This window comes from Triticum aestivum, chromosome 5D, assembly GCF_018294505.1.
Source record: "Triticum aestivum cultivar Chinese Spring chromosome 5D, IWGSC CS RefSeq v2.1, whole genome shotgun sequence".
NCBI lineage: Eukaryota > Viridiplantae > Streptophyta > Magnoliopsida > Poales > Poaceae > Triticum > Triticum aestivum.
In genome coordinates this window covers 97912723-97931013 of record NC_057808.1, presented here as the reverse complement: position 1 = coordinate 97931013, position 18291 = coordinate 97912723, and positions in this window count along the sequence as shown.

Here is an 18291-nt window from a genome sequence, read left to right as displayed (position 1 = left end):
TGATCAACGAGCTAGTCAAGTAGAGGCATACTAGTGACACTCTGTTTGTCTATGTATTCACACAAGTATTATGTTTCCAGTTAATACAATTCTAGCATGAATAATAAACATTTATCATGATATAAGGAAATAAATAATAACTTTATTATTGCCTCTAGGGCATATTTCCTTCAGTCTCCCACTTGCATTAGAGTCAATAATCTAGATTACACAGTAATGATTCTTACACCCATGGAGCCTTGGTGTTGATCATGTTTTGCTCGTGGAAGAGGCTTAGTCAACGGGTCTGCAACATTCAGATCCGTATGTATCTTGCAAATTTCTATGTCTCCCACCTGGACTAAATCCCGGATGGAATTGAAGCGTCTCTTGATGTGTTTGGTTCTCTTGTGAAATCTGGATTCCTTTGCTAAGGCAATTGCACCAGTATTGTCACAAAAGATTTTCATTGGACCCGATGCACTAGGTATGACACCTAGATCGGATATGAACTCCTTCATCCAGACTCCTTCATTTGCTGCTTCCGAAGCAGCTATGTACTCCGCTTCACACGTAGATCCCGCCACGACGCTTTGTTTAGAACTGCACCAACTGACAGCTCCACCGTTCAATGTAAACACGTATCTGGTTTATGATTTAGAATCGTCCGGATCAGTGTCAAAGCTTGCATCGACGTAACCATTTACGATGAGCTCTTTGTCACCTCCGTAAACGAGAAACATATCCTTAGTCCTTTTCAGGTATTTCAGGATGTTCTTGACCGCTGTCCAGTGATCCACTCCTGGATTACTTTGGTACCTTCCTGCTAGACTTATAGCAAGGCACACATTAGGTCTGGTACACAGCATTGCATACATGATAGAGCCTATGGCTGAATCATAGGGAACATCTTTCATCTTCTCTCTATCTTCTGCAGTGGTCGGGCATTGAGTCTTACTCAACTTCACACCTTGTAACACAGGCAAGAACCCTTTCTTTGCTTGATCCATTTTGAACTTTTTCAAAACTTTGTCAAGGTATGTGCTTTGTGAAAGTCCAATTAAGCGTCTTGATCTATCTCTATAGATCTTGATGCCCAATATATACGCAGCTTCACCGAGGTCTTTCATTGAAAAACTCTTATTCAAGTATCCCTTTATGCTATCCAAAAATTCTATATCATTTCCAATCAGCAATATGTCATCCACATATAATATCAGAAATGCTACAGAGCTCCCACTCACTTTCTTGTAAATACAGGCTTCTCGAAAAGTCTGTACAAAACCATATGCTTTGATCACAGTATCAAAGCGTTTATTCCAACTCCGAGAGGCTTGCACCAGTCCATAAATGGATCGCTGGAGCTTGCACACTTTGTTAGCTCCCTTTGGATCGACAAAACCTTCCGGTTGCATCATATACAATTCTTCTTCCAGAAATCCATTCAGGAATGCAGTTTTGACATCCATTTGCCAAATTTCATAATCATAAAATGCGGCAATTGCTAACATGATTTGGACAGACTTAAGCATCACTAGGGGTGAGAAGGTCTCATCGTAGTCAATCCCTTGAACTTGTCGAAAACCTTTCGCAACAAGTCGAGCTTTATAGACAGTAACATTGTCGTCAGCGTCAGTCTTCTTCTTGAAGATCCATTTATTTTCAATGGCTGGCCGATCATCGGGCAAGTCAACCAAAGTCCATACTTTGTTCTCATACATGGATCCCATCTCGGATTTCATGGCCTCAAGCCATTTTGCGGAATCTGGGCTCACCATTGCTTCTTCATAGTTCGTAGGTTCGTCATGGTCTAGTAACATAACCTCCAGAACAGGATTACCATACCACTCTGGTGCGGATCTTACTCTGGTTGACCTACGAGGTTCAGTAATAACTTGATCTGAATTTTCATGATCATCATCATTAACTTCCTCACTAATTGGTGTAGGTGTCGCAGAAACCGGTTTCTGTGATGAACTACTTTCCAATAAGGGAGCAGGTACAGTTACCTCATCAAGTTCTACTTTCCTCCCACTCACTTCTTTCGAGAGAAACTCCTTCTCCAGAAAAATTCCGGATTTAGCAACAAAAGTTTTGCCTTCGGATCTGTGATAGAAAGTGTACCCAACAGTCTCCTTTGGGTATCCTATGAAGACACATTTCTCCGATTTGGGTTCGAGCTTATCAGGTTGAAGTTTTTTCACATAAGCATCGCAGCCCCAAACTTTAAGAAACGACCACTTTGGTTTCTTGCCAAACCACAGTCCATAAGGCGTCGTCTCAACGGATTTCGATGGTGCCCTATTTAACGTGAATGCAGCCGTCTCTAAAGCATAACCCCAAAACGATAGCGGTAAATCAGTAAGAGACATCATAGATCGCACCATATCTAGTAAAGTACGATTACGACGTTCGGACACACCATTACGCTGTGGTGTTCCGGGTGGCGTGAGTTGCGAAACTATTCCGCATTATTTCAAATGAAGACCAAACTCATAACTCAAATATTCTCCTCCACGATCAGATCGTAGAAATTTTATTTTCTTGTTACGATGATTTTCAACTTCACTCTGAAATTCTTTGAACTTTTCAAATGTTACAGACTTGTGTTTCATTAAGTAGATATACCCATATCTGCTCAAATCATCTGTGAAGGTGAGAAAATAACGATATCCGCTACGAGCCTCAATATTCATCGGACCACATACATCTGTATGTATGATTTCCAAAAAATCTGTTGCTCTCTCCATAGTTCCGGAGAACGGTGTTTTAGTCATCTTGCCCATGAGGCACGGTTCGCAAGTACCAAGTGATTCATAATCAAGTGGTTCCAAAAGTCCATCAGTATGGAGTTTCTTCATGCGCTTTACACCGATATGACCTAAACGGCAGTGCCACAAATAAGTTGCACTATCATTATCAACTCTGCATCTTTTGGCTTCAATATTATGAATATGTGTATCACTACTATCGAGATTCAACAAAAATAGACCACTCTTCAAGGGTGCATGACCATAAAAGATATTACTCATATAAATAGAACAACCATTATTCTCTGATTTAAATGAATAACCGTCTCGCATCAAACAAGATCCAGATATAATGTTCGTGCTTAACGCTGGCACCAAATAACAATTATTTAGGTCTAAAACTAATCCCGGAGGTAGATGTAGAGGTAGCGTGCCGACCGCGATCACATCGACTTTGGAACCATTTCCCACGCGCATCGTCACCTCGTCCTTAGCCAATCTTCGCTTAATCCGTAGCCCCTATTTCGAGTTGCAAATATTAGCAACAGAACCAGTATCAAATACCCAGGTGCTACTGCGAGCATTAGTAAGGTACACATCAATAACATGTATATCACATATACCTTTGTTCACCTTGCCATCCTTCTTATCCGCCAAATACTTGGGGCAGTTCCGCTTCTAGTGACCAGTCTGCTTGTAGTAGAAGCACTCAGTCTCAGGCTTAGGTCCAGACTTGGGTTTCTTCTCCTGAACAGCAACTTGTTTGCTGTTCTTCTTGAATTTCCCCTTCTTCTTCCCTTTGCCCTTTTTCTTGAAACTAGTGGTCTTATTGACCATCAACACTTGATGCTCCTTTTTGATTTCTACCTCCGCAGCCTTTAGCATTGCGAAGAGCTCGGGAATCGTCTTATCCATCCCTTGCATGGTATAGTTCATCACAAAGCTCTTGTAGCTTGGTGGCAGTGATTGAAGAATTCTGTCAATGACGCTATCATCCGGAAGATTAACTCCCAGTTGAATCAAGTGATTGTTATACCCAGACATTTTGAGTATATGCTCACTGGCAGAACTATTCTCTTCCATCTTGCAGCTGTAGAACTTATTGGAGACTTCATATCTCTCAGTCCGGGCATTTGCTTGAAATATTAACTTCAACTCCTGGAACATCTCATATGCTCCATGACGTTCAAAACGTCGTTGAAGACCCGGTTCTAAGCCGTAAAGCATGGCACACTGAACTATCGAGTAGTCATCAGCTTTGCTCTGCCAGACATTCCTAACATCTGGTGTTGCTCCTGCAGCAGGCCTGGCACCTAGAGGTGCTTCCAGGATGTAATTCTTCTGTGCAGCAATGAGGATAATCCTCAAGTTACGGACCCAGTCCGTGTAATTGCTACCATCATCTTTCAACTTTGCTTTCTCAAGGAACGCATTAAAATTCAACGGAACAACAGCACGGGCCATCTATCTACAATCAACATAGACAAGCAAGATACTATCAGGTACTAAGTTCATGATAAATTCAAGTTCAATTAATCATATTACTTAAGAACTCCCACTTAGATAGACATCCCTCTAATCCTCTAAGTGATCACGTGATCCATATCAACTAAACCATGTCCGATCATCACGTGAGATGGAGTAGTTTCAACGGTGAACATCACTATGTTGATCATATCTACTATATGATTCACGCTCGACCTTTCGGTCTCCGTGTTCCGAGGCCATATCTGTTATATGCTAGGCTCGTCAAGTTTAACCTGAGTATTCCGCGTGTGCAACTGTTTTGCACCCATTGTATTTGAACGTAGAGCCTATCACACCCGATCATCACGTGGTGTCTCAGCACGAAGAACTTTGGCAACGGTGCATACTCAGGGAGAACACTTATACTTTGATAATTTAGTGAGGGATCATCTTATAATGCTACCGTCAATCAAAGCAAGATAAGATAGATAAAAATATAAACATCACATGCAATCAATATAAGTGATATGATATGGCCATCATCATCTTGTGCTTGTGATCTCCATCTCCGAAGCACCGTCATGATCATCATCGTCACCAGCGCGACACCTTGATCTCCATCGTAGCATCATTGTCGTCTCGCCAATCTTATGCTTCTACGACTATCGATACCGCTTAGTGATAAAGTAAAGCATTACAGGGCGATTGCATTGCATACAATAAAGCGACAACCATATAGCTCCTCCCAGTTGCCGATAACTCGGTTACAAAACATGATCATCTCATACAATAAAATTTAGCATCATGTCTTGACCATATCACATCACAACATGCCCTGCAAAAACAAGTTAGACGTCCTCTACTTTGTTGTTGCAAGTTTTACGTGGCTGCTACGGGCTTAGAAAGAACCGTTCTTACCTACGCATCAAAATCACAATGATAGTTTGTCAAGTTGGTGTTGTTTTAACCTTCGCAAGGACTGGGCGTAGCCACACTCGGTTCAACTAAAGTTGGAGAAACTGACACCCGCCAGCCACCTCTGTGCAAAGCACGTCGGAAGAACCAGTCTCGCGTAAGCGTACGCGTAATGTCGGTCCGGGCCGCTTCATCTAACAATACCGCTGAACCAAAGTATGACATGCTGGTAAGCAGTATGACTTATATCGCCCACAACTCACTTGTGTTCTACTCGTGCATATGACATCTACGCATAAAACCAGGCTCGGATGCCACTGTTGGGGAACGTAGTAATTTCAAAAAAATTCCTACGCACACGCAAGATTATGGTGATGCATAGCAACGAGAGGGGAGAGTGTTGTCCACGTACCCTCGTAGACCGAAAGCGGAAGCGTTAACACAACGCGGTTGATGTAGTCGTACGTCTTCACGATCCGATCGATCAAGTACCGAACATACGGCACCTCCGAGTTCAGCACACGTTCAGCTCGATGACGTCCCTCGAACTCCGATCCAGCCGAGTGTTGAGGGAGAGTTTCGTCAGCACGACGGCGTGGTGACGATGATGATGTTCTACCGACGCAGGGCTTCGCCTAAGCACCGCTACGATATTATCGAGGTGTAATATGGTGGAGGGGGGCACCACACACGGCTAAGAGATCAATGATCAATTGTTGTGTCTATGGGGTGCCCCCCTGCCCCCGTATATAAAGGATCAAAGGGGGGAGGTGCGGCCAGCCTTGGGGCGCGCCAGGAGGAGTCCTACTCCCACCGGGAGTAGGACTCCCCCCCTTTTCCTAGTTGGATTAGGACTTGGCAGGGGGGAAAGAGGAGAGGGAGAAGAAGGAAGGGGGGCGCCGCCCCTTTCTCCTTGTCCTATTCGGACTAGGGGGAGGGGCGCGCGGCCCAGCCCTAGCCGCCTCTCCTCTCTTCCACCTAGGCCCACTAAGGCCCATTATGTTGCCGGGGGGTTCCGGTAACCTCCCGGTACTCCAGTAAAATCCCGATTTCACCCGAAACACTTCCGATATCCAAACATAGGCTTCCAATATATCAATCTTTATGTCTCGACCATTTCGAGACTCCTCGTCATGTCCGTGATCACATCCGGGACTCCGAACAACCTTCGGTACATCAAAACATATAAACTCATAATATAACTGTCATCGAAACGTTAAGCGTGCGGACCCTACGGGTTCGAGAACTATGTAGACATGACCGAGACACGTCTCCGGTCAATAACCAATAGCGGAAACTGGATGCTCATATTGGCTCCCACATATTCTACGAAGATCTTTATCGGTCAGACCGCATAACAACATACGTTGTTCCCTTTGTCATCGGTATTTTACTTGCTCGAGATTCGATCGTCCGTATCTCAATACCTAGTTCAATCTCGTTACCGGCAAGTCTCTTTACTCGTTCCGTAATACATCATCTCCTAATCTCGAAATACGCCAACCCAACAAGTACCTTCGGAGACACCTGTAGAGCACCTTTATAATCACCCAGTTACGTTGTGACGTTTGGTAGCACACAACGTGTTCCTCCGGTAAACGGGAGTTGCATAATCTCATACTCATAGGAACATGTATAAGTCATGAAGAAAGCAATAGCAACATACTAAACGATCGAGTGTTAAGCTAACGGAATGGGTCAGGTCAATCACATCATTCTCCTAATGATGTGATCCCGTTAATCAAATGACAACTCATGTCAATGGCTAGGAAACATAACCATCTTTGATCAACGAGCTAGTCAAGTAGAGGCATACTAGTGACACTCTGTTTGTCTATGTATTCACACAAGTATTATGTTTCCAGTTAATACAATTCTAGCATGAATCATAAACATTTATCATGATATAAGGAAATAAATAATAACTTTATTATTGCCTCTAGGGCATATTTCCTTCACTATAATATGCAAGGGATGGATAAGACAATTCCCGAGCTCTTCGCAATGCTAAAGGCTGCGGAGGTAGAAATCAAGAAGGAGCATCAAGTGTTGATGTTCAATAAGACCACCAGTTTCAAGAAAAAGGGTAAAGGGAAGAAGAAGGGGAACTTCAAGAAGAACAACAAACAAGTTGCTGCTCAAGAGAAGAAACCCAAGTCTGGACCTAAACCTGAGACTGAGTGCTTCTACTGCAAGCAGACTGGTCAATGGAAGCGGAACTGCCCCAAGTATTTGGCGGATAAGAAGGATGGCAAGGTGAACAAAGGTATATGTGATATACATGTTATTGATGTGTACCTTACCAGAGCTCGCAGTAGCACCTCGGTATTTGATACTGGTTCTGCTGCTAATATTTGCAACTCGAAACAGGGACTACGGATTAAGCGAAGACTGGCTAAGGACGAGGTGACGATGCACGTGGGAAATTGTTCCAAAGTCGATGTGATCGCCGTCGGCACGCTACCTCTACATCTACCTTCGGGATTAGTTTTAGACCTGAATAATTGTTATTTGGTGCCAGCATTGAGCATGAACATTATATCTGGATCTTGTTTGATGCGAGACGGTTATTCATTTCAATCTGAGAATAATGGTTGTTCTATTTATATGAGTAATATCTTTTATGGTCATGCACCCTTGAAGAGTGGTCTATTTTTGTTGAATCTCGAAACTAGTGATACACATATTCATAATGTTGAAGCCAAAAGATGCAGAGTTGATAATGATAGTGCAACTTATTTGTGGCATTGCCGTTTGGGTCATATTGGTGTAAAGCGCATGAAGAAACTCCATACTGATGGACTTTTGGAATCACTTGATTATGAATCACTTGGTACTTGCGAACCGTGCCTCATGGGCAAGATGACTAAAACGCCGTTCTCCGGAACTATGGAGCGAGCAACTGATTTGTTGGAGATCATACATACTGATGTATGTGGTCCAATGAATGTTGAGGCTCACGGCAGGTATCGTTATTTTCTCACCTTCACAGATGATTTACGAGTCTGGTCTACATTTGAAACAATGCGGAATAGTTTCGCAACTCACGCCACCCGGAACACCACAGCGTAATGGTGTGTCCGAACGTCGTAATCGTACTTTACTAGATATGGTGCGATCTATGATGTCTCTTACTGATTTACCGCTATCGTTTTGGGGTTATGCTCTAGAGACAGCTGCATTCACGTTAAATAGAGCACCATCGAAATCCGTTGAGACGGCACCTTATGAACTGTGGTTTGGCAAGAAACCAAAGTTGTCGTTTCTTAAAGTTTGGGGCTGCGATGCTTATGTGAAAACACTTCAACCTGATAAGCTCGAACCCAAATCGGAGAAATGTGTCTTCATAGGATACCCAAAGGAAACTGTTGGGTACACCTTCTATCACAGATCCGAAGGCAAAACATTCGTTGCCAAGAATGGATCCTTTCTAGAGAAGGAGTTTCTCTCGAAAGAAGTGAGTGGGAGGAAAGTAGAACTTGATGAGGTAACTGTACCTGCTCCCTTATTGGAAAGTAGTTCATCACAGAAACCGGTTCTTGTGACTCCTACACCAATTAGTGAGGAAGCTAATGATGATGATCATGAAGCTTCAGATCAAGTTACTACCGAACCTCATAGGTCAACCAGAGTGAGATCCGCACCAGAGTGGTACGGTAATCCTGTTCTGGAGGTCATGTTACTAGACCGTGACGAACCTATGAACTATGAAGAAGCGATGGTGAGCCCAGATTCTGCACAATGGCTTGAGGCCATGAAATCTGAGATGGGATCCATGTATGAGAACAAAGTGTGGACTTTGGAGGACTTGCCCGATGATCGGCAAGCAATTGAGAATAAATGGATCTTCAAGAAGAAGACAGACGCTGACGGTAATGTTATTGTCTATAAAGCTCGACTTATTGCGAAAGGTTTTCGACAAGTTCAAGGGATTGACTACGATGAGACCTTCTCACCCGTAGCGATGCTTAAGTCCGTCCGAATCATGTTAGCAATTGCCGCATTTTATGATTATGAAATTTGGAAATGGATGTAAATACTGCATTCCTGAATGGATTTCTGGAAGAAGAGTTGTATATGATGCAACCTGAGGGTTTTATCAATCCAAAGGGAGCTAACAAAGTGTGCAAGCTCCAGCGATCCATTTATGGACTGGTGCAAGCCTCTCGGAGTTGGAATAAACGCTTTGATAGTGTGATCAAAGCATATGGTTTTATACAGACTTTTGGAGAAGCCTGTATTTACAAGAAAGTGAGTGGGAGCTCTGTAGCATTTCTAATCTTATATGTGGATGACATATTGTTGATTAGAAATGATATAGAATTTCTGGATAGCATAAAAGGATACTTTAATAAGAGTTTTTCAATGAAGGACCTCAGTGAAGCTGCTTACATATTGGGCATCAAGATCTATAGAGATAGATCAAGACGCTTAATTGGACTTTCACAAAGCACATACCTTGACAAAGATTTGAAGAAGTTCAAAATGGATCAAGCGAAGAAAGGGTTCTTGCCTGTGTTACAAGGTGTGAAGTTGAGTAAGAATCAATGCCCGACCACTGCAGAAGATAGAGAGAAAGTGAAAGATGTTCCCTATGCTTCAACCATAGGCTCTATCATGTATGCAATGTTGTGTACCAGACCTGATGTGTGCCTTGCTATTAGTTTAGCAGGGAGGTACCAAAGTAATCCAGGAGTGGATCACTGGACAGCGGTCAAGAACATCCTGAAATACCTAAAAAGTACTAAGGATATGTTTCTCGTTTATGGAGGTGACAAAGAGCTCACCGTAAATGGTTACGTTGATGCAAGCTTTGACACAGATCCGGACGATTCTAAATCGCAAACCAGATACGTGTTTATATTGAACGGTGGAGCTGTTAGTTGGTGCAGTTCTAAACAAAGCGTCCTGGCAGGATCTACGTGTGAAGCGGAGTACATAGCTGCTTCGGAAGCAGCAAATGAAGGAGTCTGGATGAAGGAGTTCATATCCAATCTAGGTGTCATACCTAGTGCGTCGGGTCCAATGAAAATCTTCTGTGACAATACTGGTGCAATTGCCTTGGCAAAGGAATCCAGATTTCACAAGAGGACCAAGCACATCAAAAGACGCTTCAATTCCATCCGGGACCAAGTCCAGGTGGGAGACATGGAGATTTGCAAGATACATACGGATCTGAATGTTGCACACCCATTGACTAAGCCTCTTCCACGAGCAAAACAGGATCAGCACCAAGGCTCCATGGGTGTTAGAATCATTACTGTGTAATCTAGATTATTGACTCTGGTGCAAGTGGGAGACTGAAGGAAATATGCCCTAGAGGCAATAATAAAGTTATTATTTATTTCCTTATATCATGATAAATGTTTATTATTCATGCTAGAATTGTATTAACCGGAAACATGATACATGTGTGAATACATAGACAAACAGAGTGTCACTAGTATGCCTCTACTTGACTAGCTCGTTAATCAAAGATGGTTATGTTTCCTGGCCATAGACATGAGTTGTCATTTGATTAACGGGATCACATCATTAGGAGAATAATGTGATTGACTTGACCCATTCCGTTAGCTTAGCACTTGATCGTTTAGTATGTTGCTATTGCTTTCTTCATGACTTATACATGTCCCTATGACTATGAGATTATGCAACTCCCGTTTACCGAAGGAACATTTTGTGTGCTACCAAACATCACAACGTGACTAGGTGATTATAAAGGTGCTCTACAAGTGTCTCCGAAGGTACTTGTTGGGTTGGCGTATTTTGAGATTAGGATTTGTCACTCCGATTGTCGGAGAGGTATCTCTGAGCCCACTCGGTAATGCACATCACTATAAGCCTTGCAAGCATTGTAACTAATGAGTTAGTTGCGGGATGATGTATTACGGAACGAGTAAGGAGACTTGCCGGTAACGAGATTGAACTAGGTATTGAGATACCGACGATCGAATCTCGGGCAAGTAGCATACCGATGACAAAGGGAACAACGTGTGTTGTTATGCGGTTTGACCGATAAAGATCTTCGTAGAATATGTAGGAGCCAATATGAGCATCCAGGTTCCGCTATTGGTTATTGGCCGGAGACGTGTCTCGGTCATGTCTACATAGTTCTCGAACCCGTAGGGTCCGCACGCTTAAAGTCTCGGTGACGATTGTATTATGAGTTTTTGTGTTTTGATGTACCGAAGGTAGTTCGGAGTCCCGGATGTGATGACGGACATGACGAGGAGTCTCGAAATGGTTGAGACGTAAAGATTGATATATTGGATGAGTATGTTCGGACACCGGAATGGTTTCGGGGAGTTTCGGACATATACCGGAGTACCGGGGGGTTACCGGAACCCACCGGGGAGTTTAATGGGCCAAGATGGGCCTTAGTGCAGAAGAGGAGGGGCGGCTAGGGCAGGCCGCGCGCCCCCTCCCCCTCTAGTCCGAATTGGAGAAGGAGGGGGGGCGGCGCCCCCCTTTCCTTCCTCTCTCTCTCCTTCCCTTCCTTTCCCCCTCCTACTCCAACTAGGAAAAGAGGGAGTCCTACTCCCGGTGGGAGTAGGACTCCCCCCTTGGCGCGCCCTCCCTGGCCGACCGCCTCTCCCCCCTTACTCCTTTATATACGGGGGCAGGGGGCACCTCTAGACACAACAATTGATCTCTTGATCTCTTAGCCGTGTGTGGTACCCCCCTCCACCATATTCCACCTCGGTCATATCGTAGCGGTGCTTAGGCGAAGCCCTGCGTCGGTAGCAACATCATCACCATCACCACGCCGTCGTGCTGACGGAACTCTCCCGTGAAGCTCTGCTGGATCGGAGTTCGCGGGACGTCATCGAGCTGAACGTGTGCTGAACTCGGAGGTGCCATACGTTCGATACTTGGATCGGTCGGATCATGAAGACGTACGACTACATCAACCGCGTTGTGCTAACGCTTCCGCTTTCGGTCTACGAGGGTACGTGGACACACTCTCCCCTCTCGTTGCTATGCATCACCATGATCCTGTGTGTGCGTAGGATTTTTTTTTTGAAATTACTATGTTCCCCAACAGCTTCTATAAACCAAACTAGTGATAAAAAAAAGAAACTAAAAGATTCAATTGCAAGATCTAAAGATATACCTTCAAGCACTCACCTCCCCGTCAACGGCGCCAGAAAAGAGCTTGATGTCTACTACGCAACTTTATTCTTGTAGACTCGTGTTGGGCCTCCAAGCGCAGAGTTTTGTTGGACAGTAGCAATTTTCCCTCAAGTGGATGACCTAAGGTTTATCAATCCGTGGGAGGTGTAGGATGAAGATGGTCTCTCTCAAACAACCCTGCAACCAAATACAAGAAATCTCTTGTGTCCCCAACACACCCAATACAATGGAAAATTGTATAGGTGCACTAGTTCGGCGAAGAGATGGTGATAAAAGTGTAATATTGATGGTAGAAATATATTTTTATAATCTGAATAAATAAAAACAGCAAGGTAGCAAATAGTAAACGGGCACGAAAACGGTATTGCAATGCTTGAAAAAGAGGCCTAGGGTCCGTACTTTCGCTAGTGTAATCTCTCAACAGTGCTAATATAATTGGATCATAAAACCACCCCTCAACGTGCAACGAAGAATCACTCCGAAGTTCTTATCTAGCGGAGATCATAAGAAGAAATTGTTTGTAGGGTACGAAACCACCTCAAAGTTATTCTTTCCGTTCGATCTATTCAAGAGTTCGTACTAAAATAACACAAAGCTATTCTTTCCGTTCGATCTATCCTAGAGTTCGTACTAAAATAACACCAAAGCAAGTTCAGATTCATAATACTCAATCCAACATAAAAAACCTCAAGGAGTGCCCCAAGAATTCTACCGGAGAAACAAAGACAAGAACGTGCATCAACCCCTATGCATAGATTACCCCAATGTCACCTCGGGAATCCGCGAGTTGAGTGCCAAAACATATATCAAGTGAATCAATACGATACCCCATTGTCACCACGAGTATTCATATGCAAGACATATATCAAGTGCTCTCAAATCCATAAAAGTATTCAATCCGATAACAACGAAATCTCAAAGGGAAAAACTCAATTCATCACAACAACATAGAGAGGGGAAAACACCGTATGATCTGACTATATTAACAAAGCCCGCGATACATCAAGATCGTGACATCTCAAGAACACGAGAGAGAGAGAGAGAGAGAGATTAAACACATAGCTACTGATACAAACCCTCAGCCCCGAGGGTGGACTACTCCCTCCTCATCGTGGTGGCCGCCGGGATGATGAAGATGGCCACCGGTGATGATCTCCCCTTCCGGCAGGGTGCCGGAAAGGGTCTAGATTGGTTTCTCGTGGCTACAGAGCCTTGCGGCGGCGGAACTTCTGATCTAGAGTTACCCCGAGGGTTTTCGGAAATTTTGGGAATTTATAGGGTAAAGAGAGGGTGTGGGAGGCCACCGAGGTGGGCACAACCCACCTGGGCGCGCCTGGGCCCCCAGGCGCGCCCTGGTGGGTTGTGCCCCCCTCGGGGAACCCCCCCCCAGGTGCAGCTCTGGCCCATTGGAAGTGTTCTGGTCCATAAAAAAATCCTCAAAAAGTTTCGCGGTGTTTGGACTCCGTTTGATATTGATTTCCTGCGATGTAAAAACATGCAAAAAACAGCAACTGGCAGTTGGCACTATGTCAATAGGTTAGTACCAAAAGATGATATAAAATGATTATAAAACATCCAAGAATGATAATATAGCAGCATGGAACAATCAAAAATTATAGATACGTTGGAGACGTATCACCTCCCTAGAGGAGGACCGCCGGACGCAATGAATTACTTAATTTGGAACTGTCGGGGGGTGGGGAACCGCTGGACAGTTCGTGAGGTTTGGGCCCTCTCTAAAGCCAATTCCCCGGGGCTCTTTTTTTATGTGAAACTAGACAAGCCTCAAGTAAGATGGAGAAACTTAAATGGAGACTAGGATTGAAGGGTTTTGCGGTTGTTTCCAGTGATGGTCATTGTGGAGGTATGGCACTCTTTTGGGATGAAAATCTGCAAGTGAAGGTTTTGGATTCATGCGCATGGTATATTGATGTGCGAGTGGTGGATAATGCAAAGGATACTTCATGGACATCAACGTTCGTATACAGAGAGACGCGTGTGGAGAATCGACACAGTATGTGGGAACATCTAATTAATCTACGGTCATTCTCTACTGAACCGTGGATAGTTTGTGGTGATTTCAATGAGGCGATGTGGCAAGATGAGCACTTTTCAAGAGTGTAACGAGCTGAAAACCAAATGGTGTTGTTCCGTGACTGTCTGATTTCATGCGAGCTCATGGACCTTGGTTTCTAGGGTGTCCCGTTCACGTATGACAACGGGCAGCAAGGGAATAGGAATGTACGAGTCCGGCTGGACAGAGCTTGTGCGGATGAAGCATGGAGGGATTTGTTTCTGGCAGCGCATGTGGCGCATCTCGCGTCCTCCTGTTCGGATCATTGTCTGGTTCTGATTCGTCTAACTCAAGTGGAGCCACGGCGAAATAGGACAGCAAGGTATGAGATTATGTGGGAACGCCATCCGGCGTTGGCAGCTGTGGTTGAGGACACATGGGTGAAGTGGAAACCTACTGGTGATCTTGGGTCTGTTCGTGATGCTTTGAAGGAAATGATGTTAAAACTAAGATCGTGGAGCCATGAAAATTTCGGCCATGTAACACGTGAAATAGAAAAGTTGAGGTCGGAACTGGCTGATTTACAGTTAATGGATGGTGATCGTGCTACTATCAAACAGAAAATGTTTCAGCTAGATGAATTATTGTACCCTGAGGAGATGTTGTGGTTGCAGCGCTCGCCGATTATGTGGCTTAAGGAGGGGGAGAGAAACACCTCCTATCTCCACCGCCGTGCAGTATGGCGGGCAAGAAGGAACTATATTCAGAGGCTTCGATGTACAGATGGGACGTGGTGCAATGTACCATATGATATGGAGCGTATGGCCACCTCATATTTCAAGGAGGTTTACACGAAGGACCGACCCTAACCCCGGAAGTGGTTATCGGGTGTATTACGTCCAAAGTTACTAGAGGTATGAATGATGTCTTATGTGCACCGTTCTCCATACAGGAAGTATCCGATGCTCCGTTTCACATTGGTCCTTTAAAGGCGCCTGGCACATATGGTTTTCCTGCTAGGTTCTATCAACGCAATTGGGCAGTACTCAAATCTGAAATTATTGCAGCTCTCTTGGAATTTTTTAAGTCAGGTGTTATGCCTGAGGTAGTTAATGATACCGCTATTGTTTTGATCCCGAAAGTTCCCTTCCCAAAGGAACTAAAGGATTTTAGGCCAATAAGCTTATGCAATGTTATTTACAAGATCGTTTCGAAGTCTTTGGTTAACCGGCTAAGGCCGTTGTTAATGGAGCTTATTTCTGAGAACCAGAGTGCCTTTATCCCAGGGCGGCTTATTTCTGAAAATATTTCCCTAATGGGAATTTGTTGGATACAGTATTTCCTAGCAGCCCTTCGGCGGTATGGAAAGGTGTTGTTCATGGACTTGAATTGTTGAAGAAGGCCATTATCTGGCGGGTTGGTAACGGTACACTCATTAGAACCTGGCGGGACCAGCTTGGATTCCGCGGGGTTATGATCTAAGACCAGTCACACCAAAAAGGAATTGTCGGTACAATTGGGTAACAGACTTTCTGGATGAACATGGAGCATGGGATGTGCAGAGATTAAGAGAACACTTCTGGGACATGGATGTTAATGAAATTCTGGAAATTAGGACTTCGCCAAGGAATAGGCAAGATTTTCTTGCATGGTTCGCGGAGAAGTCCAGATGTTTCTCGGTCCGAAGTGCATATCGGCTAGCTACAGCTGAACATAACAGTTGGTGGCGGGTGGGGCATCAAGTACTATTCCTAGTGGTGTACGACCCATTTGGCAATCTATTTGGGGTTCCAAGGTGCCTTTGAAAATGTGAATATTGGCCTGGAAGGTCGCATATGGTGCTCTAGCTACTAATGAGTGCAAGAAGTATAGGCACTTATCAAGACATGATGTGTGTCCCCTGTGTGGAAAGGAAAAAGAAACTACATTGCATGCATTGATCACATGCGATCATGCACGCATGCTTTGGGATCACATGCGTATGGTGTGGCCACTCCCTAATCAAAATTCTTTAATTGATACAGGGAAGGATTGGTTACTAAATGTTCTTGCAAACTGTCGTCAAGATGAGCGTGATCGTATGATTATGTTAGTTTGGAGGATTTGGACGCTACGGTCTGACTTGGCACATGGCAAGAACGTGTCGTCTCCTTCTGTTTCTGCTGATTATCTCCAGAGTTATATGTGCTCACTTGATCTGTCCAGGAGATACAGCACGGAGGAAATTTTGAAGGGGAAGATGTCGCTAATGGAGGACGGCTCGGCTACTCATGTTGTAGTGGTTTCCAGCACACTGCCATGGTCACCACCGCCGACAAATCGGGTTGCACTATTTGTTGATGGGGCCTTTTCTTCTGTGGATTGCTCGGCGGCAGACGACATGATCTTGAGGAGACATGATGGAAGTGTGATTTTTTCTGCGTATCGCTGCCTGTTTAATTGCAACGACACACTAGAGGCTGAGTTGCATCCACTGATGCAAGGCATGGCACTGGTGGCTCAATACAGTGATGTTTCTATATAGTCCAATCGGACTCCTCGGAGGCATTGACGTCCCTGACCGGTGATAACTTGTCCCGGTCAGCATATGGACATTTGGTAGCCGAGATCAAGCATCTTATGGTACTTCGTGAGTTTATTCCACAGAAAATTAAGCGTGAGCAAAATAGGGTAGCAGATCGATTGGCTTTGTATAGTTGTATTGAGAGTGTGACTACAGCATGGCTACATCGTGGACCATCGTGCATAGAGGAACTTTTGCCTCTCGATTGTAACCCTGTTCTTATGGAATAAAACTCTTACCCTCGCAAAAAAACCATCAAACCATTGGTTGGTTTGCAAAAAAACAAGGAAATTTTGATTGATAAAGTTAGAAAAGATGCTAATTCCATTGCCCCCAATGTAGCCATATTTTGTAAGAATGTGTCTTTTTTGTGTGTGCTTATTGGCGTAGTTAGTCCTTGAGTGTTGGAGCTGGTAAAAAACAATTGTAAAGGCTTGATTTAATACTAAGATGAAAAGAACAAAATAGCATTTGTCATATGCAAATCCAATAGCTAGACTAAAAGTTACTAGGTTTTAAAAGATCGGGTAACTTTTTTTGAACTTCGGCCACTTTATTAAATTAATAATCATATCCTTTATAATAAGCGGGATAAGGAGATCAGGGGGTTTATCATGCCACACTCTTGACTACTGACCCAAAAAACTAAAACGAGCAATAGTATGAGCACACTCGTCTACCTCACGCACACAATGATTTATCATCGCTTTGTGGCCCATTGTACGTCTCCTTGTCTAAAAAAAACTTGGTACCCCCATCCGTTTCTGAAAAGAACAACTATAAATATTAGCAGGTCATCCCCTGCTAAATGGACTTGTGGCCCATTGTACGTCTGCTATGACCCGCGCTGCTAAACAGATTTGCGGCCCATTGTACGTTTGCTCACTTTCAACTCTCGATTATGCTTCTTTCTCGCATGCACCGAGATGAACAATAAATTAAGGGGGAAAATAGCAAAAATAATTAAATAATTCTGAACTTTTGTGTGATTAGCATGTTTCATCTGCGTGAAAAGTTTCATGAAGAAATAATCATTTATAACGCTATGTGCAACAATAACATAATGGATGCTCCAAAAAATTGTTTCTGAAAACATTTTAGTGCACCAATTTTGTTCTTTTTTGCTAGACTGCTACGAATGCCATTACATCACAAAAATTTGCACATGGGTGGAAAACAAAGGAATGTTTATTACCATAAAAATAAAAATGAATAGTTTGCCATCTTTGTGGATTTTACTATTCATGGTAGGAGCATTTGAGCTTGGGAATAGTGTTGCACGGGATCATGTCATGTGGAGAACTGAACTAAGCTCGGAGCCTTTCGACAAAATAGATTCACATACCAGCTGACAGATACCGAATGGGCAAGGAGCTGCCCATACAGCAAATCCTGTGTAGACATCGCTTGGGAACTTGATTAAATTTCCTTCGGAAGAAAACCCATAAGGAACTGTAAATCAGCAGAAA